At 45.3% G+C, this 25,571-nt stretch overlaps 1 pseudogene; it reads left to right on the plus strand.

Moving 5' to 3' along the window:
* Positions 1–74: 74 nt before the first annotated feature.
* LOC102902577 lies at positions 75–10,580 on the plus strand (annotated as a pseudogene).
* Positions 10,581–25,571: the final 14,991 nt, after the last annotated feature.

Genomic DNA, 25,571 nt, shown 5'->3' on the forward strand with positions numbered 1-25,571 from the left:
CCGCCCCTCTGCTAGCCCCGCCCCACGCCGCACCTGCCGGCCAATCCGTGGCTCCCCTCCAGACGCATCACAATAGCGCCCTCCCGGCCCCGCCCCTCGCGGTCCCGCCCCGGGCCCCGTGTTGCCAAGGGGATCACAAACAGCCTGGGCCAGTTGGGGAGAGGAGGACTTTCCCCAGAGGAAGTGGCCTCACCTAGGGAGACAGGCACAGGTACCCAAGGAGCAGGTGAGCGGCTGACGGGCTGCGACAGCGCGAAAACAAGTCTTTCGGAGTCCCGACCGTTCCCCTTGTTGGTTAGTGAAGATTTGGGCCCCTCCTCCCTTCTCATCCGAGTCACCTTGCAGATCCTTTCTACTTACCCTGGCCTCTCAGGTCCTTGACTCCGTGTCCCCGACACCAAAGTTGTTTCTTCCTCGATAATCATTCCTTTCTTCCTCAAGGTAATAACATTCCTTGGGCGTCTTGAGCAAAGTGCGCCTTTCCTACTGTCAGACATTGGGTTGGAGGGGAGTGTTGGAGGGGACAGTCTGGCCCACTGCTGACCCCTAGGACCTAGGACTTGGGACTGGGTGTGTGTGGTCTGGGAGTTTTGCGTCCGGTAAACGACGTGTGGAGCTGTTGGGCCATCCATGACCCTGAGGAAGGAAGAGCCTTTTGGGGAGGTGGATTTGGAGCCCTGCTTACAGTGGTTAAGAGGTTGCACTAACTGCCCCTGCGGGGGTGATACCCATTTCTCGCTCCCAGCCACACCTCCAGGCTTTCCATTTTACCTCACCTTCCCTCTTCCTTGAAGTCCTTTTCCCACTTTGCTTGAGGGGACGTTCCTTGGTCTTTTCTCAGTGGGTCCCCCTGAACCTCGCCTTCTCCACCTGAGATGGTGGCAGGATTAGCCTTAGATCTTTCCTCTTTTTCTCGTCACCCCGCTAAGTGAAGTTATTGAGGCTGTCGGTTCAATCCTGTGGGCTGACTCTCCAAACTGCTGTCTCCAGTCCGTTTTTCTGGACACAAGGCCCAAATGGCAATCTACCTTATATACATCCACACGTGGGTGTCTAATAACGATCTCAAATTGAGCCTGGTCAAGATAAAATTACTGATGATCATGCTTCAAAGAACTTGATCATCCATCAGCATTCCCCATTTCCAGGGAAGGAGCCGGCTTTGACCCTGTTTTCTCCCCCATCTCCTATCTGGTTCATGGCTAAATCCCATTGCTCCCCACTGCTCCACTCCTCCTTCTCTAAACTACTGCCAAGAGCCTAAGAAGGGATCCCCTGTTGTTTCTGTGGATTGCTATTGCTATGCTGGCAATAGCCAACTGATAAACTTTCACGGGAACTTTTATAATTCACAAAGACTTACAATTTTTTTTGTCTAGGAAACTGGCAGTGATACATAGAGATAGAGAGATAGAGGCTATGAAATATGCATTTGGCAAAGGTTCAGGAAACAGGAATACTAGTTTACTGCTGGTAAGAGTGTAAATTGGTTGCAAGTTGTTTGGAAGTCTTATTTGGCTATATGTGTCAAAATTCTTACACGAACTCAATAATTCTATTACTAAAAAATTATTCAAAGAGGGGTGCCTGGGTGACTCAGTCAGTTGAGCATCTGATTTCAGCTCAGGTCATGACCTCACAGTTTGTGGGTTCAAGCACAGTTTATGCTGACATCGCAGAGCCTGCTTGGATTCTGTCTCCCTCTCTCTGCCCCTCCCCCACTTGCTCTCTCTCTCTCTCTCTCTCTCTCTCTCTCTCTCAAAAATAAACCTTAAAAAATAAAAATTTATTCTATAAAACAATGACATGCACAAGATAATTATTGACAAGGATATTCACTAAAACATTACTTCAAAGGTCCGTGAAATGTAAACTTCAGCAGGAGACATTGTTGCTTTATAACTTCCAAATGATACACACGACAGCATTTCTGACAGAAGCATCTGTTACGTGGAATGCTTGGCAATGTGTCAGGCAAGTCGCTCAGGTCTGGCAACATGGAGTGAAGCTCAGCCATAGCCTTTTTCTCACCTACCTTGCTCCTGGGGGAGCAGAAATTCTGCCCTGAAGAAGTGGAGGCAAAAATGGAAGCAGAAATATCAGGTTCTCCAGCAGGGAGGGGGCGCAGGCAGGTACAGGGGCTCTGGCAGGAGGGAGGGAACAACATTGTTCTAGGGAAACTACAGGAACATACTGTACTGACTTCAGAAACCTGCTCCCATGTCATCAATGAGTGCCCTTGATGAAGCCCTTGCCCATGATGTTAGCTGATATCCAGGCTGGGGCTGAATCAGTGGCCATCAAAGCTCAAAGGAACCATTTTCCTCCGGGTCTCCAAGTGAAAATGAGATATAACACCATGGTCACTCATGATGCTGTGCTGTTCTAAGTTCTTTGAACGCATTCATTCATTCAAGATTTGTAACAAGCCAAAATGGTGAGGCTCTCATCATCATTCTACAGAAAGGGAGAACAGAAATGCAGAGCGGCCACAGCTCCCGTGGCAGAGCTGGGGCATGAACTCAGGAGTTGTCACTCAGGTTCCATATGCTCAGCCAGTGTGACTTTGATCCCAACTGGTTTTTAGCCTTGCTCTCAAATGCCTTCTCTGTCTCACTGCCTTGCTCTGGGAAAAGGGTCAGGCTGAGGGCTGGGAGTAGGTAAATTGTCCTGACTGGCCACATCACGGACTGCTTCAAAATATAAGATTTCTTCTTGATGCCAAGACCCCTTTTGGGCAGGGCTGAAGCAGACGATGAGCCTGGAGAAGTGTGAGCCACAGATGTCTCGCCAGGCATGAGCCTCGTTGTGTCATCTCGTCATGGGGGCTGGAGACTGAGGGGCAGGAGGCCTGCTGGGCTGGCTATCACTGAGTCTCCATTTTCTTCTCCACCAGGGCACAGGCCTGCTACTGTCTATTCGTGGAGGTTGTAAGTCAGCATGAAGGCCCATTGACTGAAGTTGTGGGACTTTGCCCCCCCTGGACACTGAGGGCAATGCCATGCCAATGCACAATGAAACAATACACTGAGGACTCTTGAAACAGGTCAGTGCCCCAGCCCCAGAGTGATGGTGACTTACTTGTTTCTCTTCAAACTCAGAATCCTAGGACTCCTTACCCAGTTCCCTGGGATAGTCTTACAGGTAATGTTAGCTGTTGCTAAGAATCCTGTACCCATGAGTCTTTTTGTAGCATCCTTTGCTTAGTATCCAACCGATCCCTTCCACCCTGGCTTTGAGACAGTCCTTTGTTGGATATGCAATTTCTGGTTTTTAACTTGTAATGGATCTTCCAGCAAGCATGGCACAAAAGCAGAAACCATCTGCTGAAGGCAAGACTGAGTGGTTAAATTATAACAGTAACCAGCAATATTAGAATGATGAGAAGTAACCTTTTTTGGGGGTTTGATACAGAACTATATCACATGTCTCCGGAGGGCATGAGTTCACGGACATAGCCCGGCTTTCCAAGTCACCCTGTAAAGCGTACAGACCCTAAAATGTTTTTATTAATATAATATTTTATTAATGCTTTGTACATTTGCCTATACAAAATTAACCTCTGAACCATTGAACTTCATTTTTAGATTTTATAGCTTTTCCTACCCTGTGGGATAGATAAGTAGGTCAGCAGGTCAACCACTTAATGGTGCACTAATAAAAAATGTGGAGCTAATTAAATGTAAAGGGTAGTGCCACACCTATTATTTCTAGGGTCTCTTTTGCACATGATTGCCATGTCAGGGCGGTAAGGTGAGGGGGCAAGCCTCTGGGGCTAGTGGCTATCCAGGAAACGCCAAAATGTGTTGGGTGTAAAACCACGCTGAGTCTTGGTTTTTTGACATCGAAAAGGCTTGTATGAAGAGATTGGCCTCTGGGCTGAGGCTGAATCCCAAGTGCTTGAGAGGAAGACCTGGGCACAAGGCCACAGACAGAGAATGTTCAAGGGCATAGGAGGCCAGCCCTTTGAGGATACAACACAAATGTAGTAAAACTACAAAGGCAATCAAGGAAATCACTAAAACGGAAGATAAAAGTGGACCTTAGAGTGGGTCAGGGGGTTATGTCCACATCCAGTGCCAATGTTTTTCACCCTTGAGATGGTAGACTCAGGCTCAGGCACGCAGAAGACATCTGAGATAATGGTGTGTTCTATTTCATAGGCTGAGTCTTTACTTACAAAGATACTGGCCTTTATTAGTGCTCTTTATATCTTACCTTTATAACCTCTCATATACAAAATATCCCACTACTTCTTTTAAGGTGGGAAACACGATTACATACAAAAACTTGAATCACAACAAAATCTGTGCAAGCCTAGGACACAACGCTGGAGTCTTCCTGACATAAATGTCTTATGCAAATATGGTCCAGGAAAAACTCACCTTCAAGATGAGTTAAGGAAAAAGAAGCAGCAAAGAGTCACTTTGAAGATGCCGCACAGAAAGAGAAGTAAAGGAAACACATATGGATGAGTAAGAAAACCTGCTATGAGTCACCTGGAAAGTTTGACCGAACATCTTGTCTCACATGACACAAACTGATAAAGGAGTTACCTCTGCAAACAAGGGACACATGTTTTGATACAAGAGCCGAGGAGAAGGTGGCAGGACCTCAGAGGAAGTGAAACGTGACCTGGCAGAGCTCAGGGATAGAAAAGCCCAACTTGGGAATGATTTCCTCTGGGAGCAGGCAGTGGGAGAAGGAGAAAGGGAGTCACTGTTTTCTGTCATACAGCCTTAGAGAGATATTTGGTTCTTCAAACTATGTGATATATAACTATGATTTGAAACACTTACAAAGAGCCTCTTTCTTCACTCCCACCCAATATCTGAGCCAGGGCTCAGATTCCCTTGCAAGAATGCCAAGGAGTCTGCTCACATTCACATGTCTACAGTGGCCGGGAGGCTCATTATATGACTGCTTTGCAATGGAGGAGGCCTTCATTAGGACAAGCTGTTCTGTCCCCTTGCCCTATTACTCCCTTACTAGCTGGTTCTATATCTCTGCTTCCTGGGGCTCCATGAACCTCTAGGCTCCCTCTCATGGGTCTTTTACGCTTATTCCTTAACCTAAGCTTTTTAAACCCCAAATCCCTGATGACCCAGGTAGTACAGCATTGGTCCCTAGGTTCATAGGCCCTGACCTCAAGGCCCTCTTTCTCCTGTCAAAAGTACCCTGGCCATCCCTTCCCTAGGACCCTGACCCTCCATTTGAGCTGCCATTTCTTTGTGTTCTGGCTCATTGCCTCAGGACATCTGAGCACTGAATTAAAGATGGGGATGTGGAGACCTGGAAGTGATGCAGAGACAACAGTTTAGGTTGTATAGCATTGCCATAGAAACATCCAGTCATGTGTTCTGGGTGCAGCTTCACTGGGGTGGGACTAGGGAAAGATCAGGAGGTGTGCCAGTCTCCACCCTCACAGTGTTTCTGAGCAGCTGTTCTCCTGTTAGGGGTCTTCTCTCCCCTAATCTTCCCAGACCATTGGGTCCCTGGGAGGCATCAGGTTCCTGGGGCTCAGTGAGGAGTTGGGGAGGTCCAGGATTGAGGGGTCACCTCACTTCTAGCTCAGTGTGTGAGAGAGGCAGAATGAGTGTCAGACCAGGAGCCCATCACAGGATAGACACCAGCTAAAGAAGGTCATTGGAGGACCCTCAGAGTGAAAGACAGAGTGAGTGAAGTGAGGAGGTTCACTGTGTATCAGAGAAGACCAGACAGTAGAGAAGCAAGTCTGGGAATGGAAGTGCATGAAGAGGGCTGGATATGCTAGGAGGCCCAAGTGGCCCCAAGAACTCAACACCTCTGACTCTGGCCTACAAGAGGCCCAAGACGTCAAGGTGTGGCAAGGTCAGGGCTTTTAATGAAATAACATCTGTTAAGAAGGACTGGGCGATTTAAGGTCTATGCTGCCTGTGGATCCATGGTCTGGGCCCATTTCTTGATGTGTTCTGGAAGGCAGTGCTTATTACCACTTTATTCTTGGAGACATTGAGTGAATCAACGATGAACTGAGCCAAAGTTTAAAAATACCTGCACAGAAATATAGCAAGTGCCTAGAGTATGGCCAGATTGTGAGTAGAAGGCTAAAGCAGCAGAATTACCTTTTGAAAACCCCACAAGGCTGGAATCTAAAATTCAGCTCTCAGAAGATATACTCATAAAATCTTCCCAGAAAAGTCACATCTGAGTCAAGAGGGCTCTTTTGACCCACCTTCTGGAATTAGGAAAGTCCTTCACAACCTATCAGCAATGTTCAAACTAGTTCTCTAGCTTCTAAATGTGCCTGAGAAAGGGACTCTGCCTCGCCTAGGGAATCCCCCAAGAGGCCTCAAAGCAGTTAATCTGGGTGCAGAAGGTGCAAGGCCACACTTGCTGGTGCTCCAGAGGGGTACACCAGCCTGCAGAGGCCCATAGGGCTAGAGTGAGCAGCGGTGATGGCCTTAGATATGCAGAAAGGATGAGAGAAATGAAAGGTATGAAAAAGTGCAGAAATACCAAGCAACAAGTAAAAACCATCTGAGCAAGTAAAAACTTACAAGGAGTCAAGGACTGGAGGAAAAATGACAGAACTGTGGACCCATCTGGAATGCAGGCGAGCTTTTCTTTAGTACCAGAGAGCCCCTGACCTCCTCACCCCTGCCAGTGGCTACAGGGCAAACTCTGGCCAAGGACAGGACAGAAGTGACAACACCCAGAAAGTATTCATAGCAAGCACAAGTTTTGAAACAAGTGTTTCAAAGACAAGCAGTGTAAAATCATTTCTAGGGAGACCTGAGGGCGGGGGTCTCAAGGCAATGCTTCCTCTCTTTTTCCTGGAGTGGAATTTGGGCTGGAAGAGGGGCCTCCCTCTGACCTCCATTTCACTTAGGAATTGAGAACTTTAGTATAAATGTAATTCTTTTCAAGAATGCTTTTTTTCCCTTCCAGTTTCTAGAATTTTTTGTGAAGCGAATGTTTTATGAATCTGTGCCAAAGATATGTTTAAGGTTCTTCCTACTTGTGTATCTGCGGCTTCATGTGAAAGAAAATTTTCAAAATTAAGATTAGTAAAAAGAATGCTTTTGTTTTATGTCATTTAAAAGAAGCTCCCACAGAGAGTCTGCTGTGCCCTGCGGGATGGGCACCGTTCATCTTGTCAGAAGGAACTGGGATGTGAAGAATCCCCAGAGTTCATGACCATGTTCCTGCTGGACCCTTGACAAAAGCAAGGTTGTCACTTGTCATCCCATTTGGTCCTCAGGACTGTGCTGTGTGGGAGGCAGTGTCCCCAAGGGTCACTGAAGTTATCATGCCCCCTCCTCCACAGCGAGGACGGTGTCAGGAGAGCCAGCACAGGAGAGCTCATGGTGCTTGGGTGGGTTCTGAGCACTTAGTGCTTTACCTCTGTCAGAGCTTACAGTTTTTGAAGTGAAAGAAAGCCCTGAGACACCGGGTCGCTTGCTCAAGATCCCACAACTAGCTTGTGACTGAGAGGTCCTGTCTTCCGGCTCCCAGGACTCCTGCCGCCTGTACTTGCCCTTGGTGCACTTACCTCAGTCTCACTCTCCTGTCGCCTCAAGCAATGGGCAAGGGGACCCCAGCAGAGTGACTTCTCCACTAGAGCAGAATAGGTGGCATGTGAAGTGAGGCCAAATGTTTGATCGTGGAGGGGGCTGTCAGCTTAGGGGCTGCTCCATGGGTGATGGGGTTTATCATCTCCATTTGCCCCTCAAGAGGGGTGCACTGTGCTGTCACCCCACCCCAGATGCTGCAGCACCCAGAAATGTGCAGGTTCTTATTGTTCCCAGGAATTCTCTCCCCAGTTTTCTTAGTGTCTCTCTGCTTTCTGTGTGTTCTTTTCAGAGCACCTGACTTAAGGGCAAGGAGGTGGGGAGAGTGACCTCAGGGCCAGAGGGGCTGCAAGAGAAACCCATACATTACATCTAGAGGCCACCCCCTGACTCGCTGAGCTCAGAGCCACCTGCCCCTTTCCCAGTCCCTCTTCTGCCTCATGAAAGCATGAGTGCTTTCATGTTGTCAAGATGCCCTTCGGAGGCCCCAGCTAAGGCTGATTTTTGACTCTTGTGTTGACACAATGGTAGGGACATCCTTGCCTCAGAACAAGCCTGCCCTGTGCACCATTGGTCTAACCCCAACTGACCACAAAGTTGCCTGGCATTCAGTTTGGCTGCTGTCTAAAAGGGCAGGCTCAGAATTTCTGAGATCAACTCCCCAGAAGACCCATTGGATAAACAGTTGTCTTTGTTGCCTGGGACCTGGCTATCTGGCTGACTCTGGAAAGTGAATTAATTCCTTCTGCAAGCTCTTGACTATCTCTCCAGTGGATGACCTGGCCAGCATCTCCCTGGGTAACTGAAAAACTAACCTCTTCTCACAAGCTTCCAGGCCGATGTCTGCTGTGTCTGAATCTGGAAGCCAGGAGAATGCTGGCAGCCCCCTCCTTATGCTCTGCCTCTGTTGGGATCTCAGAGGTCCCTAACAGTCCTCAGAAGCAGGTCTACCTAGAGAAACAGTCTTAATTTGAGGTCCATGAAGCTCAAAGGTGCCTGACATTACATTCAATATTGTGTATGGAGATGACGTATTCAGAATTGTATGTAGATGACAATGTGTAATTTCTGAGGAAACGACCAACAGCATTAGTTCAGTTCTCAAAGGGTCTAGGACCCATGAAAAGTTATGAACCATTTATCTAAGGAGATCCATCCATCTCTGAAAAGTCCAAGATTGACTCTCTCTGGATCCTTTTTCATTCCTGTTTCCAGATGCCAAACGGACAAGGAAGGAACCTGTAGGCAACCCTGTGGCCTGGGCTGAATGGGAGTGTGGGAGGCAGTTCAGGACCCTGTGGACTCCTGAGTGCCATTCGGGGTCCTACAAAAATGACTTAATGACCCCCATTAAGGGTCATCAAGCTTCAAGAGTCCATGAAGTACACGCTATGGGTGAGGGGTTCCCAGCGAGGGTCCAAGTCTTTTTACTTTGAGCCTAGGATAGTCCCAGAGTGACCTGAGGCTGACCCCTGGGTAATTTGCCCATGAAGTGGCTAAGGCATATAACCATGTTTCCTGTTAGGCTTGTGCACATTTTACTTTGGGACTCACCCAGTTTTCCTTTGTTTCAATCTCTTATACTGAGTCAGCTTGTTTCCTTGACAACTGGACTTTACTATTAGGGTGACTTTTTAGACACAGCAACAGGCCAGGCATTCAAAATCAGAAACTTCCTATCATGTACCTTACCAATACTGGGGACTTTGGTGGGGGCTAAAATCTTGGTACGTGGCCTTTTCTGAGCTGGGACCTTGACAGCAGAGGGCCAGGGAGCAGGTGGTGCCCATTTGGAGGCTGTCTCACTTTCACGAGTCCTAGAAGACATTTTTCTTTGCTCTGGCTCTACCTAATGATCTGTATGTTACAAACATTCTTGGCTGACACCTAATTTTTCTTGACAAATGGTTTCAAAATGTTACAGTGCTATTTGGTTATCTCTTAGGGGTATTTTGGTGAAAAATAGACCACTGAGTGGTTCTCAATGATTGGTAATTGGATTTGTGACACAAAAGCCTACCTGTTCCTACACACAAACTGGATGGAAACTCATTGCTTTATTTAAGGGATTGCCCCTGACATTGTCCAGTGTCCATTCTGGGCCATCAATTTATCTTCTAGGGAAAAAGAATTTAGGTAACTTAATTCGAGTAAGAAAAAACTGGGCCTTGGCTTACAAACAGAAACCCTAACTACTCAAGGGGAATTATAGATTGCTTTCTTCTTTCCTTATGTTTCTTCACTTCATGCTTTACAGGAGGCCCAGAAAAATGAGCGATCCCAAGTGCTTTGGACTAACAGGTGAGTTAGATCAAGCCACTGAAGCAATAGACCTCCTTGACTAAGAGGTTTGTGAAGAAGGGCTGGGAGTAAGGTGAAGCAGGTATGACACTCAGCTTGGGCATATTTTAGGGAATGTCAAAAACCCTGTAATCAGGCCAATGTGTTATTCCAGTGGCAGAGCAGTGGATTACCTTGTGCCTGGCAAAATGGAGCTTGAGGTCATGAGCAGATACACCAGTCCCGTGAACCTGGCTGTCTTCTCCCATCTGACTGTGGTGTTGTTGGCCATAGCATGTTCTTCACCACCTGGTTCTTCATTTATGAAATTACCTCCACCAAGTACACTCGGGATATCTATAAAAGCTCCTCACCTCCTTGGTGGCCTTGCTTTTCATGGACTTTGGAGCCTTCTTCCGGCTATTCTGGGTTGGCATCTACATATAAAGGGTTACAACCAGGTGGCTTACCCAAATCCCTGCTTTTGTGAATTATTATTACTTTTTTACTATTGCTGGAAGTGTTCCACTTGCAGCTCACAATAAAGGCAGATATGAGACTGAGGAAAAATAAAAACACCCTGTACTCAAGATCATATTTTAATATAATCTTTTTTAAAAATCAAAACGAATGCCAAAAGTCCACGATAAACAAAATATCATTAAAAATTTTCAAAGTTTATTTATTTTTTGAGAGAGACAGAGATAGTGCAAGTGGTAGACGGGGAGAGAGAGAGAAAGAGAGAGAGAGAGAGAGTGAGCATCCCAAGCAGGCTCCATGCTGCCAAGCGCAGAGCCCGATGCGGGGCTTGAACCCATGAAATTGCAAGATCATGACCTGAGCTGAAACCAAGAGTTGGATGCTGAACCAACTGAGCCACCTAGGCATCCCAACAAAATATCATTTTAAATAAAGAAGGATCAGTAACAGTGCTGTGCTCAGCTATGTTAGAAGTTGAGGTTGAAGGAAAAATCAGTAATGCTGATCCTGTTTTCATTTAAAACCATATAGATGCCGAAAGGACCACCCTCAGATGACTCTCAAATCACATGGAGATATGCAGGGATGGCCCCAGGTACGATGGACCATCCAGGGGTGCTGTATCCACAGTTCAGTGTCTACACTAATGGGACATCACTATTGGGCTGCCTTCATCAGCACAACCTTACTCCCCTAGGAGACACTCATAAACAACTTTATTGTTTATTCCAACAACTTCTGGAAAGACCCATCAGCAACTCAATAGGAAGCAGGAAACAACAGTTTATACATTAAAACTCTTTGAACCTTTGCCTTTCTGTGTCTACCAATCCCAAACTATCATATCATGGCCCTTACTTACACGGTTCTAAGCCCTCAAGTTGAAAGGCCTGCACTAAACCAGATTTCAAAATCTCAAAACATCTCAGCCTTGCTTTCTCCAACCAACATGCCCCACAACACTCTGTTGAGGTAGTGTTGTCCCTTCTCACTTTCATCTTGTGGAAAGAAAAGGAGAGAAGGAAGGAGGGAAGGGAGGGAGGAGAGAGGGAAGGAGAAAAAAAGAGGAAGACAGGGAAGGAATGAAGAAGAAAAGAAAAACAATAGGTATGTTAGATGAGTTTCTTTCTCTTCTTGGTCTTTTATTTATTATGCAAACAGTAAAGAGTAGTCAAGAGAAAAATAATCACAATCTTGTGGAGGGATACTCTTTTCCAGTGTCTGTTAAAACCACTAATAATTTATTTATTTATTTATTTATTTATTTATTTATTTTTTCAACGTTTATTTATTTTTGGGACAGAGAGAGACAGAGCATGAACGGGGGAGGGGCAGAGAGAGAGGGAGACACAGAATCGGAAACAGGCTCCAGGCTCCGAGCCATCAGCCCAGAGCCCAACGTGGGGCTCGAACTCCCGGACCGCGAGATCGTGACCTGGCTGAAGTCGGACGCTTAACCGACTGCGCCACCCAGGCGCCCCTAAAACCACTAATAATTTAAAATAATCTGAAGAGATCATAAATGAACGTTTATATTCCCTATATTTTTAAGTGAAATAGAAATGGAAAAGCTCTGAAGCAAATCCAGTGCAGGCGCTCTGTGCTGGTTTGGGAGGGATCGTGTCATCCCTGAGCTTAATCTGAGAACAAAATCAAGATTTCAGTGAAACCTATCCCTCTATTCTGAATGTTTCCTTCCCAGTATTACAGTATGGGGGTTTACTGTGAGAATGTTTCCTGACATTAACATCTCAAACGAAATTTGAGTGGTTGTCTCAAGTTCTTAAGAATAAGTAGAAATAACTCTCATAATCTATAATTGAAGAAGCAGAAGTCCAGAGACCAAAATATTAGTATCTGTCCCCAAAAGGTTAGTATATACCCCAATATACAGCATCATTTATGCTTCTATGGGCTTCTGGCAAGTAACATCTTTTTAGGGCTCATTTTTTATTCTCCGAAGAACTGAGATATCTCTGTGGCATTTCTTCCTGAGTTAAAGCACACTGATTGGGAGCGGGGCAGCCATGCTTCCATTCAAAAGGGTATCTTTTCCAGCCTCCCCAGCATCTGGATTCCCTGTATAGTCCCTGTGACTACATTACAGGCAATGATAGACCGTGTGTGGTTTCTGAGCACTATTCTTTTTAGGAAGGGGGTGTACCCTTCTCCCCTTCTTTCTCTTTGCTGGCCAGAATGTGTATGTCATGGCTGGAGCTGTAGTAGCAATTCTGGGCTATTCTGCCCTAGAATAGCAGTGCAGAGAGCTATGAGCCTACATCCCTATGCATAAACAGAGTCCTATCCATGTTTACATTATAGCTCTTTGGGATTTGTTTGGGGATAGAATTAATCCTTCCTGATAAAGCCTCTCTGTTGGAGTTGCTGTGTGGACATCCAAGGGAAATCTCCATGGCGACCCGTGTCGTGCACATCTGAGAGAAAACCTGAAAGGCCACAAAATCCAATGTGTAACATGACTAAGCTCGGCACAGGGGGATTTTAGGTGATTGCCACTTTTTTCCTACTGTTTGACTTTTTTGTTTGTACTAATTTTCTATAATCAACAAGTATTATATAATGAAAACTGAAAGGAACATGAAGAAAACAGTGAGGGCATCAGCAGACAATTCACAGAACCAGAAGTTCTAAAGAAGTTTTAAAATTTATCTTGAGAGAGAGCACAAACATGGGAGGGGCAGAGAGAGAGGGAGAGAGAGAATCCCAAACAGACTCTGTGTTGAGAGTGCAGAGCCCCACACGAGAGCTGCGAGATCACAAGATCCAAGAGTCGGATGCTCAGCCAATTGAGCCACCCAGGCATCCCCAGAAGTATACTTTTAGCTGCCATAAAAAAATGTTCAACTTCTTGAGTTATTAAGTGAAAACCCAAATCCTGAGATTCTTTTTTGCAGTTCTCATAGAAACAGACTATCTTTACATAATAATACCCAGGATAATAGAAGACACTGTGAGCCCATCTGTCACAAATATATATAAAACCTCGCCAGCTAGGCACAGGACAGGCAGGGGTGGGGGTTGTGGCAGGGGCGAGAGAGTGTTTGCTAAAGTTCTTTTCGTGGCAAGAAAGAAATGGATAGTGTTAAGTTTAAGAAACAAATATAGATAAATATAAGTATGCATCTTAAGGACAACCACCATAAAAAACAGAGTGCATTGCTTTTAAAGCACCAGGGAAATACTCCCCAAAGCTTGATCTGTACAGTGGACTCATGAAAGAAAAGTAGACAAAACCTCTTAGCAAACTAGATCCATAAGGGAACTTCTTTGATCTTGTTGAAGGCTATAAACCCAAACCTTTAACATCCCTTAATTTAAAGCTTTAGAAGCATTCCCTTTAAAACCAAGCACAAGATCTGATGTCCACATGATAACTCCATAGTTAAACATAGTTCCAGAGCCTGGCAAAACTCTAGGATAAGGAAGGGAGGAGGAAGAGAATAGGTAGGTAGGTAGATAGATAGATAGATAGATAGATGATAGATAAATAATAGATGATAGGTAGATAGATAGATAGATAGATAGATAGATAGATAGATAGATAATAGGTAGGTAGGAATACATGAGAGGGCAAAATATGAAGAGGCGGAATAACACTGGTATAATATGCAGACAATGTGATGACCTATTGAGAGCATCCACTAAATAAAATAACTGTGTCTTGTCCTAGAACATCATGAAGCTCCCCCTCAACCTGGGTGTCTTCTCTTTTTGCCCAAGTTATCTTTAGGGAAGGAGGTGGGAAATGCCCAGACAATGGTAGTTCCAACAGTAGGAAAGTGTTGGTTTCCCCCTCCAGCATCCCAGGGGTAGCATGAGAGACCAAAAGACTTGAATTACCACAGGTGCAAAAGCCAGCCTTTGTACTTTTACTGTGTGTTTAATACCTTTTGTATCAGTATAAAAATATTATGTATGTGTGTTGCTTGCTCTCTCTCTACACACACACACACACACACACACACACCCCTCTAGCTTGACCAAAGAAGTGCAAACCAGAATCAGAAAAGTATTCACTAAGTGACATTTCATGTTGTGAACCATTAGCTGTCTTTAGGTTTTACATTAGAAAGATTGGTAATTGTACAATTGCATGCCCATCCCAGAGGACGAAAAACCAAGTGGATGTATTTCACAAGAAATAAAGCCAAAAGCCAACAACAGCCAAAGGAAATTCTGATTTACCTTCTCTGGTGCCAGTCTTAGGAAGTGTTTCATTGTGATTGAAAATTCAAGGACCAATACACGGTCCTGGTGATTGTTTCCAGGAACTGAACCCAGAGAAAGTGAAGGCATTTATAGTCGAATCCTAGTTAAGTGTTTACATCCTTAGGAATATTTTTCCCTTGATGGCCATTTCTTGCCTTTCCAGGATGAATTAGAGATAAACTGATGAAACGTGGCACATTTAAGCACTTAGCCCTGTGCATGATGCAGGCTGAGATTTGAATTCTAACGAAGTCAGATGGCGCAGATGGCCATGCGAGCACATGGCCAGCCCCCCAGGGCTCAAGGATGGGAAACCAGGATGGTGTCAGGACAGCCACATGGGCTGCATTGGTGGGGTGGCGGGGACTTCAGTATTTCATTCCATCTACATGGTGAGCAAGTAGGACATGTGGAAGACTCTTGTTGTCAGGAAATATGTAAGAAAGGAGCCAAGTCCTTATTAACAAGCTAATTTATAGTATAAGCCCAATCATTTGAGTAAACAAAAATAAAATGTTAATCTGTCAGGCCAAATACAGATTGAGATGCACAGCTGCTAAAGAGTTATTAAAGAAGCGACATGTTTCATATAAAAAGGAAAAGGAATCTGGAATGTCAATATTTTCTAATTCATAAAAGATTAGTTCTCAGTTGAAGAATAATAGAATAAGACTTAGGTGGAAAGTAGTTTCCAAGTCAAATCTGTCCAACATGGCTCTGTTCAGATAAACTGGAGGGATTTTTTCTTTTAAGGATTTTATTTTTAAGTAATCTCTACACCCAACTTGGGGCTTATACTTACAACCCTGAGATCAAGAGTCGCATGCTTTACTGACTGAGGCAGACAGGCACCCCTAGAGGGATTTTTATTTTATTTTTTACTTTTTTAATTTATATTTTAGTTAACATACAGTGCAATGTTGGTGATTTATCACTTACATACAACACCCTGTACTCATCACAAATGCCCTCCTTAATACCCATCACCCATCTAGCCCACCTCCCATCCTCCTCCCTCCATCAACCCGCAGTTCTCTATCTTTAAGAGTTTCTTGTGGTTCGTTTCCTTCTCTTCTCTTCCCCGCACTCCACCTTCCTATCTCTTCCTCTGTTTTGTTTCTTAAATTCCACATATGAGTGAAATGATATGGTATTTGTCTTTCTCTGATTGACTTATTTCACTTAGCATAATACATTCTAGCTCAACCCACATCATTGCAAATAGCAAGATTTCATTCTTTTTGATGGCTGAGTAATATTCCATGGCATATATATTACATCTTCTTTATCCATTCATCAGTCAATGGACATTTGGGCTCTCTCCATAGTTTGGCTATTGTTGATAGAGAGGTTTTTAAATAAACAGATGTTCAAGGCCTCATCTGGGAACACCAGTGCTGGGGGCTGGGACTGGGCTTGGAAGTGGACACTTTTAAGAGTCTCGAGGGTTTTATGCTTAATGATAGTAATGTTAAGTTGGCATTTCATTTTCTCTCCAAAATCAGATAAAAACAAATACGATCTTGAGATAAACTTGGGGAAGCTGAACAGCTGAACCACCAAGTGGGAGAGGAGCTGTAAACAGGCAGGGGAGGGAGGGCTCCTAAGGGGCTATAGGAGTATACATCCTGTGCTGCAAAATGTAAACATCTTTCTTACAAGGTCAGGATGGGTTGCAACAGCCTTTTCTGCATGAAGAAAGAGTGGGTACAAATAAGCAATCTCACACCCAAGCCATTTAGACAGAAAAGAGTCAACTTGGTGGAGAAAAGGGGGGGCTTTTCCCCAAGTCTGCCACTCTCTGCTCACTGTTGGTGGGAACTGACCAAACACATGAAAGGCATAGAGCAGTGGGCCATCTTTGAGGGTTGGGGTATCTACACAGCGACCCACTTTGGAAACCAGTTTGCCATCCTCTAGCAAGGGCAACGTTAGTCACATCCTAAGTCCCAGCTGTTTATGTCCAAAGTGACTTTGGGGTCGGGGCCCAGGGGACTAGAGAGTTTCGTTGTTCTAGATAGATAACATCGTAGAGCCTGGGGACAATGAAAAGGTCATTCTACAGAAGAATGGAGAAATTGTGTACAGCCATTACAGTGGAATGCTGCCCAGCAGGGAGAATGACTAACAAATGTCACCACTTCCTCCAACTTGGAACATGCTCTCAAATATAATGTTGATTAGGAAAAGCAAATCACAAAATAAGATACACAGCATAAAACCGCTTCTTTGAAAGCCCAAGTATACGAGAAACAATTTAATGTGGAGGGATAAAAAAGACATTGACTATCTATGAAGAACAATAGGTGATTAATAAGCACACATTTAAGGTTATGGTTGCCCTGCAGTGGGGGCACTATGAGGGCCCCCAGAATGGTGATAACACCCAATTTTGTAACCTGAGTGCCAGGTACATTGGTCTTTATTCTATTTGCTTCTTTATCTTAGATATACATTTTATATTTCATATATTCTCTTATGTGCCAGATACTTCCATTTTTTAAAATGAAAAAAAAAATCTCATATTAAAGCCTTGACTAGCCCTGAGCCCTATTCACATGAACCTTCTTCAAAGAGCTGAGTCAGAAACATCTCAAAAGAGATGAGTTATCAAAAAGGAACTGGAAAAGATTCTACACAAAAACATTATCAGGAAAAGGGAAAGGAGGAAAAACAAGAATGCTGAGAAAAATATTACAAGGCCAACAAAAATGAAGACCGACACTTTGTACTGACATCCAGAGACTGGTTGGTGGGATGGTTTCAAATACCTTGACAAAATGGAGTGTGGAACTGCAACCTGGTCCTGCCCCCTGGCTAGAGGTCAGGTTGTAACCAAGAATGTTCCCTGGAACTAAAGCTCTGACTTGGAAGATTTTCTTAGGGATCGCCTCGGTCTGTCCCTTATCATTGTAGCTGAACCATTTAAGCCATTTCAAACGGTGTCTATTTTTGACTCACTCAGCCCCTGTTTGCAGATCTTTCCGTGTTCTAGGTGCTGTGCCTGCTCTAGAGGCTTTGGAGGTAGAGGTGACAGTTAAATGGCGTACTGGGCATCCCAGGTCCCTCCAGCAGAGGGTCTAACTAGTCCAGGGGTCAGGGAAACTTGCCAGAGGAAATAGCATTCCAGGTGGAGCCTGAAGGCTGATTAAGAGTCAGTCATGGCAGGTGAAGGATGGAGGGTAGGAAGAATGTTCCAGATGGGAATAAATATGCAAAGGCCGAATGGAGGCAGAGAGTGTGGAATCCTAAAGGAGAATCTTGAGCTGCAGGCCGAGCTCAGAGAGGAATGCCTTGCAGGCCCATTTAGGGAATGTGATGCTATCTGACATGAATTGGACCACACTGGCTGTCTTAAGCAAGGGAGTTACATGACCAGACTGACTTATTTTAGAAAATTCACTCTTTTCCATTAGATCAGTGGTTGCTCCACTGACACCTTTAATCTACTTACTCTCCTACCTTCAATTATCCATCACCTTCCTCACTTCCTTCCCTACATAGCTCAGATTCCACAGGTCATCATTAGAAACACTCCCTCAGATCAACTTTCCCCTTTCTTGCTCCACTCTCTCATTGCTGGACCCACCTGGCTACACCCCACAATTCAGCCTATAACACTTTGGGGTAAGATCAAGGTATTGGCTGTATTGTATTTCCTCTGGAGGCGGTAAGGTTAGAGAATCTGTTTCTTTACCTTTTCCAGTTTCTTGAATCTTCCCTCATTCCTCGGCTTGTAGCCGTGCATCACTCCAGCCCCTGGCTTCTGTCCTTAGATCTCTTCTGATTCTCCTATCCCCCTCTTTCCCTTATGAGGACCCTTGTGATGACACGGGGCCCACCTAGATAATTCAGGATAATCTCCCCATCTTAAGATGCTTAGCTTAATCACATCCACAGAGTTCCTTTTGCTATGTAAGGTCCATGCCCAGTTTCCAGTGGTTAGGATGTGGCTGAACCATTATTCTGCCCACCACACCATCTTCTAGGACAATATATCATACTGTCTTCACTCCCCTCACACTCCCAGCTCTGTCTCCCTTCCCTACCATATTTATTTGGAAAAACAGACTCCATCAGACCAGAACTGCCTTGTCATCCCATCATCAAAACCACCCCTGCCCTGGATCTGGAGTCACACTGTCAGCTCAGCCTCCTGTCATTCTGGACACTGTGTCCCTGCTCCCATCTACAGTGAAGACATTCACTCTTGCTCTGGCTCTTCTCAGCAGACAATTCTCCGTGGTCTCTTATGTTGCTGCACATTTTGCTAGGACTGACCTTTGCTCTGGATGGTCTTTGCTTAGTAAACAGCCTTGGAAGATAGAGATGATATCTAACCCTGGAGCAAAGGGCAGGCGTGTGTCTTTTGCCAGCATCCACGAAACTTGGCAGGCTAACTTGTTAGCTTGCAAATAAGGTTTAACCTCAGTCTCTTCACGGTTCTCAGCGGAACCCATCTGCTCTAGCTTCTCTATGTCTTCACACGTCACTCGCTTTTCTCTACCATCCGTCCTTCCATTTCCAGTGGCTCGTTCTCATCAGTGTATAGTTGTGCTCCAGCATATCTCTTCTCAAAACCAAAAAGAAACCCCAAACCACTCTTGTTTGACACCTCCTTGCCTTCCAAGTACAAACCAACTTCTCTATTCTCTTCCCAACGAAAATTTATAAAGTTACTGTCTCTAACAACGCTGTCCAGTAGACCTTTCTGGGATGGTGGAAATGCTCTGTCCCTGTCTAATTTGGTAGCCACTAGCCTCAGGTGACTGTTGAGCAATTGAAATGTGGCTAGTGCAACTGAGGAGTGAATTGTTAATTTCGTTTAATTTCAATTAAATTTATTATTTTTAAAACATTTATTTATTTTGAGAGAGAGAGAGCAGGGGAGGGGCAGAGAGAGGGAGAGACAGACTCCCAAGCAGGCTCCACACTATCAGCGAGGAGCCTGATGTGGGATTTGAACTCATGAACCATGAGATCATGATCTGAGCCAAGATCAAGAGTCGGAGGCTTAACTGACTGAGCCACCCAGACGCCTCTCAATTAAATTTAAATAGCCACATGTGGTTAGTGGCCACCATATTGGAGAGATCTATGGTGACTCTCCATTTCACATGCTCTGTCCTTTTCCTATCTGACTTCTCAATTGTACTTGACCCACTTGACCAGTCTATCATTCTGAGGCATTTTGTCTCTGGCTTCCATGCTTTGCTCTTTTCATCCTGCTCTACCACTCTGCAACTCAATCTCCTTGGTTGGCTTCCTCTGATGTGTCACCTGTAAATGTCTGAATGCCACTAGGACCCATCCTGTGCTCTCCATTCCTCTGTTTACATTTCTCTCTAGGTGATCGCATCCAGTCACCTAGTGTTTGATATTATCTACAGGCTGATAAGTCTCAAGTGTGTGTCTCCAGGCCTGTCCTTCTCACTGGGCACTGATTACTTATATCCAATTGCCTACTTTACATATCCATGTTGGTGTTCAATGAGCATCTCAAATTTAATACATCCAAAGTAGAACAATTTTATTTCCTCACAGCCTGTTCTTTCAGCTTTTCTATCCCAAGAAATGCACCCTCTCTACCCAATTGCTCAAGACAAAAACCTGGAAGTCTTTGCACAACCTTACTGTCAATACTGTGGGCTCAACCTCCAAAATATATTCATATCCGTGTCTTCTCCTTCTTTTTTTTTTTTCATATCCATGTCTTCTGTCTCTACTGCTAGTACCTGACTTTAAACCCTCCTCCTTGCTCCTGATTTATGGCAATCGCCTCACCTCTGCTTTCTCTTGCCCCATTCTACATATGATGCCTGCACAGCAGCCAGAAGGAGCTTCAAAGGGCAAAAATCCTCCAGTGGTTTTCTCTTACATATAAAATAGATCAGTGAGCCTGTCCACCTACTGGGAACCCTCCCGCCTCTGGGTCTCCTGTTACGTGAGATTCGGCACTATCCTTATTGTTTAAACCACTCACACTTAGACTTACTGTTGCTTGAAGCACAAAACATCCTGACTGACCCAATGCTTGTTAGGGAATGGCAAATTAGTAATTAAAAGTTGGAAATGAATGAAATAACCAAAGCTAGAGAACTGATTATGAAGCCATTGTTATACAGGGGAATAGTATATAGGAGAGAAAATATGATGTCATGGGCATCTGTTTATTGATACTAAATAATGCTTATTATGTAATGTCAAATTTAAAAAACAAATTTCAATGGTATTTATATATGAATACTCATACACATAGACACATACATAGACACACCCTTTATAGTGCATATATATATTTGGTTTCAAGTGGATATAAACACACCCTATAAATGCATATGTGCATTTTACAGTGGTTATTACTAGGTAGTAGGATTATGACTTTTTGTTCTTTATAATTTTTTTTTATTTTTTTTTCAACGTTTTTTATTTTATTTTTGGGACAGAGAGAGACAGAGCATGAACGGGGGAGGGGCAGAGAGAGAGGGAGACACAGAATCGGAAACAGGCTCCAGGCTCCGAGCCATCAGCCCAGAGCCTGACGCGGGGCTCGAACTCACGGACCGCGAGATCGTGACCTGGCTGAAGTCGGACGCTTAACCGACTGCGCCACCCAGGCGCCCCTGTTCTTTATAATTTTTGATATTTTTTCAAATTTTATTTAACAAAAATTTTATTTAAAAATATTCTTAATGTTTAGTTTTGAGAGAGAGAGAGAGAGAGACAGAGAGAGACAGAGAGAGAGACAAAGTGTGAGCAGGGGAGCAGCAGAGAGAGAGAGAGGGAGACAGAATCTGAAGCAGGCTCCAGGCTCCCAGCTATCAGCACAGAACCCCATGTGGGGCTTGAACTCACAAACTGTGAGGTCATGACCTGAGCAGAAGTCTGATGATTAACTGACCAAGCCACCCAGGTGCCCCATCAAGAAATAATTTTATGGTAAAAAACAATAAAAGGTATTTTACATGAACAATAGTATTTTAAGGGTGCAACTGGTTAAGCAGATTGCCTTATTTATTTATCCCAGCTTTATTGAGGTACAGTTGACATCCTCATGGTTATTTAGCTTCTTCCTTTACTCACTAATGTTCTGGGATCAGTAAACACGCTTTGTTAAGGTGCTGTCAGGTAAACTCGAGGTGTCCTGTAGTAGAATTGTATTTCGAAATGTTCTCAGAGCATGTGGGAAGAAAGGTGTCTGCAGGGGACAAGGAGGCTGAAGGAAGCATGGAGGGGGTGGGTCCCGATTACCCTTCCCAGGCAGTAGACAGATAGTGATTTGCCTAGTCCCTCCCTCCCATTCAGGACAGGAGGCCTGTGTCAGCTACCCCATCAGGGGCCCCTGACGGGGCTCCTAGACAGGTCCCATCTGCCACAATGGTGCCGGATGTAGCCACTAGAGGGCGAGCACAATTGTTTTGAACTGCTCTCTTGACAAAGGAACGAACATAACCTGGCTTCTGTTTCATAATCGTAATACCAATTGGTTTAGCGAGTTCCTATATTATAGTGGTGCAGGTAAATGCCCACTCACTAGAGTCGGGTATTAAAAATTTGCTTTCCTCTGCTCTTCAGGAACACAGTAAGGGTATTTCATCGTGACGTGACTTTGCAGTGTGTGTTTGTGGGGAGAGCATGTGCTCCCTCTCCCCGCCAGCCCCTGAGTCTGCTTAATTCTTCCGCCGTGAGTGCAAGACAGCCAGGACATGGACACTGTGCCGAGGGAAACCTGTGAGCACCTAAGCAAATACAGGGAGTCTGTGTTCATGGACTTGATGATGCAATATCACCAAGGTGGCAATTCTCTCCAAAGTGGCTATAGATTCAATGCAATGTTTTTCAAAATCCCAGCAGGATTTTTTTTTCCCCCCAGAAATTGGCAAGCTATCCTTGAGGGCAAAAACAGCCAAAAGTATTCTGAAAAAGAACAGAATTGGAGGGCTTACATTTCCTGACTTCAAAACTTACTGTGAAGCTTCAGTAAAGAAACAAACAAAAAACAGAGTGGTACTGGCATGTGGACAGACCTATATATCAATGGAACAGACTTGGGAGTCTAGAAATAAACCCCTACGTTTATGGTTAATTGGTTTTCAACAAAAATGTCAAGGCAATTCAATGGAGGAAAAGGATAGTCATTTTAACAAGTGGTGCTGGGACAAAGTAGGTTAGTGGTTGCCTGGGGATGGGGTAGGAGTGGAGAAGAACTGCATATGGGGTGATAGAATGTTCTAAATGTGGATTGTGGTGATGGTTGCTTAACTCTATAAATTAACTAAAAATCATTCAATTCACACTTAAAATGGGTGAAAGTTATAGGTGGGGGGGGGGGGGGAAGAAACCTCAGTCCAGGAGCAGGTGAGGTGAGATGTGCCAGCACCAGGCGGTGTGCCAAGGTGGGAGGGTCTGTGCTTGCTTCGTCACCCCCTTGCTGAGCCTTTCGAAGCCTCAGCCCCTTCATTTGTGTTAAAGTTTAAAAAAGTGTTTGTTTATTTATTTATTTTGATGGGGGGAAGGGAGAGGAGCAGAGAGAGAGGGAGAGAGAGCATCCCAAGCAGGCTCCACACTCCGCATGGAGCTCAACTCTATTCCACGAACTGAGATCATGACCTGAGCTGAAATCAAGAGTTGGATGCTTAACCGACTGAGCCACCCAGGTGCCCCAGCAAGATATTTTATATCCTCTTCTTCTTACAAAGTTTTCCAAATGCGATGTGTATTTTACACTCATAGCACATTTCACTTTGAACCTGCTATGTTTCAAATGCTCATCAGGTGCCTGTGGCTTCTGGCCAAGGTAGTGTAGGCTGAGGTGCCTGACGGACACAGGACAAGATTCCGTGTGACATTGTAAAAAAGTGCATGTGTGGCCACTTTTGGAAAATACTGCTGTAAGAGTTCCTAAATTCACGTGCAACCTAAATCACAATCCATTAAGAATTATGTAGCCCTTCCTGTTAGGTTCTTCCTATATCTTTCCAAAGTGCTTTTACACCACTCCCCTATGTTGACCATTGAGGAGAGGCTGAATTATCCCCACCTTCACAGTCAGATTGCAACCTTTTGGGTCCCAGAGATCTCAGTTCTCACTCTGGTTCTGCCTCCTATAAGCTGTGTGGCCTTGTTGGGCAAGGCTGCTGATCTCCTCAGCCTCAGTTTTGTTTTTTTAAAACCGTGGATGATAATGGCATCCCTTTTGGAAAACAAATATTTATTGAATTCTATTGTGTGCTAGGCCTTGTTCTAGATATTCGGAGGCAGTGGTGAAAAGAAAAAAGTCCTGCCCTCATGGAGCTCACATTCCAGGGGGCTGTGTCTGCCTCCTGAGCTGTTGAGAGAATTTCAACAAAACGGTGCGTGAACACAGCACTCAGCAGCTTGGGCATAAAAACTGCCTGGGAATGCAGGCAGTTATTGTCACCATCATCATCATCATCATCACTATGCTGTCTTCAGTGCTCTCCCTCCTACAACAGGCAAAATAAATATGTTCCCACAGACCACAATGCACAGGAAGCCCTAAGGCAGGGAACTTATGCTTCAAACTAAGAGTCTGAATCTTTCAGGACAAAGACAAGAACTGGCTGGAAAAAAAAAAAAAAAGAGCATTTCAAGCACATCTTCACGAGCGCTATAATCACTTAAAAACAGTTAAGTCAACCATGAAATTAACAAGGAGCAGAAATCTCTGTTCCTTCCATTCAGATCTCCATGGCCGGGCTTCACATTTACTGAGATAAATGTCTCCCATGATCACCCTGTGCCGCCGAGGAGAGTGTCCCTTCTTGGAGATAATATTCTCATTAATGCTAGACAAACAGAAGGCAGGCTTCGGCAGCAGTCCCAGCCCGAACAGTATCTGACCATGTGATGGTCTCCCTCCTGTGGAGAAGCCTGGGCTGGGGGCAAGGAGAGAGGTCTTCTCCATGTGGCTCTGCCCTGCATCCAGCCCACCTCACCCACCCTGACCGGTGCCCCTGCGCCCTGCCTCCAGCCTCTGATCTCTCAGCCTATACCATCATACCTCTACCAGAGTGGAGCCAGAGCGACCTGGGGAGTTCCACAGGAAATGCCAGCTGTTACCGAGGCGGGCAGAGAGGCACATGCTACTCTGGGAGATGGCACACAGAGGCTGGTCGAATTCTCCTGGAGTCCAGTCAGACTGGTCAGGAAGGGGCAGGGTTGCCTTTAGGAGGCAGGCAGGATGGCCCACAGGTGGGAATGACAGGAGGGGAAGAGGATAACCCACAGAATAGGAATGGGGTGGCACACAGGACAGGAATGCGGGGGCCCACATGTGGATCAGCCTTGCTGCATCTGGAGCAATGCCCTTAGTTCTGCGAAGCCCATCTACGTTTCCCCTTTGAGCCTTTCTCTAGGATCAAGGGAAGACTTGCCTGTCCTGGCTAGCAAGGACCCTGTTTCGCCGTCCCTAGTTTCTCCCTCATTGATCTTGGGCTCTCAGGAAATGGGCTCAGTCATCCAAGGCGGGAGGCTTTTGCTCACGGGCATTTTCTGGATCCAGAGGTCTGTGGGGGCCACTTCCCCTGATAGGGTGGGGTTCCGTTCAATGAACGTTATCCACAGTCTTTTACTACCCGCTAAGCCCAGAGTCCTCAGGCAGGACGAGGCCTGGAGTCCTTGGTCCAGGCACTACCACCAGGCTCCTTGGGCCCACTGGCAGAGAAATGAGGCTTCACGGTCTCACAGTTTTCTTTCTGGAAATCAGAGCTCCAGGAGTTGGGAGGGCTCTCAGAGACACGAGAGTCTAATATGCTCTTTCAGCACTCCAGCCTCAGGCGGGAGGTCCAGAGCAAGGTCACCAGCAGTTCAGGGCTGAAACAGAACCAAAGCATAGCACAGCCAATGCCCTCCTGGCCCCAACAGTGTCTGGTGCTATGGACAACGAGAACCATGCTGGGCCTGTAGGGTGTTTACAGGGGCTGATGCATGCTGTATGGTCAAAGCCCAGCCACAAGCCCCCTCCTCCAGCAAGCTCCCTTGGATGCGTAACAGAACAAACACTGG

This window comes from Felis catus, chromosome D2 (genome assembly GCF_018350175.1).
Source record: "Felis catus isolate Fca126 chromosome D2, F.catus_Fca126_mat1.0, whole genome shotgun sequence".
Classification (NCBI taxonomy): Eukaryota; Metazoa; Chordata; class Mammalia; order Carnivora; family Felidae; genus Felis; species Felis catus.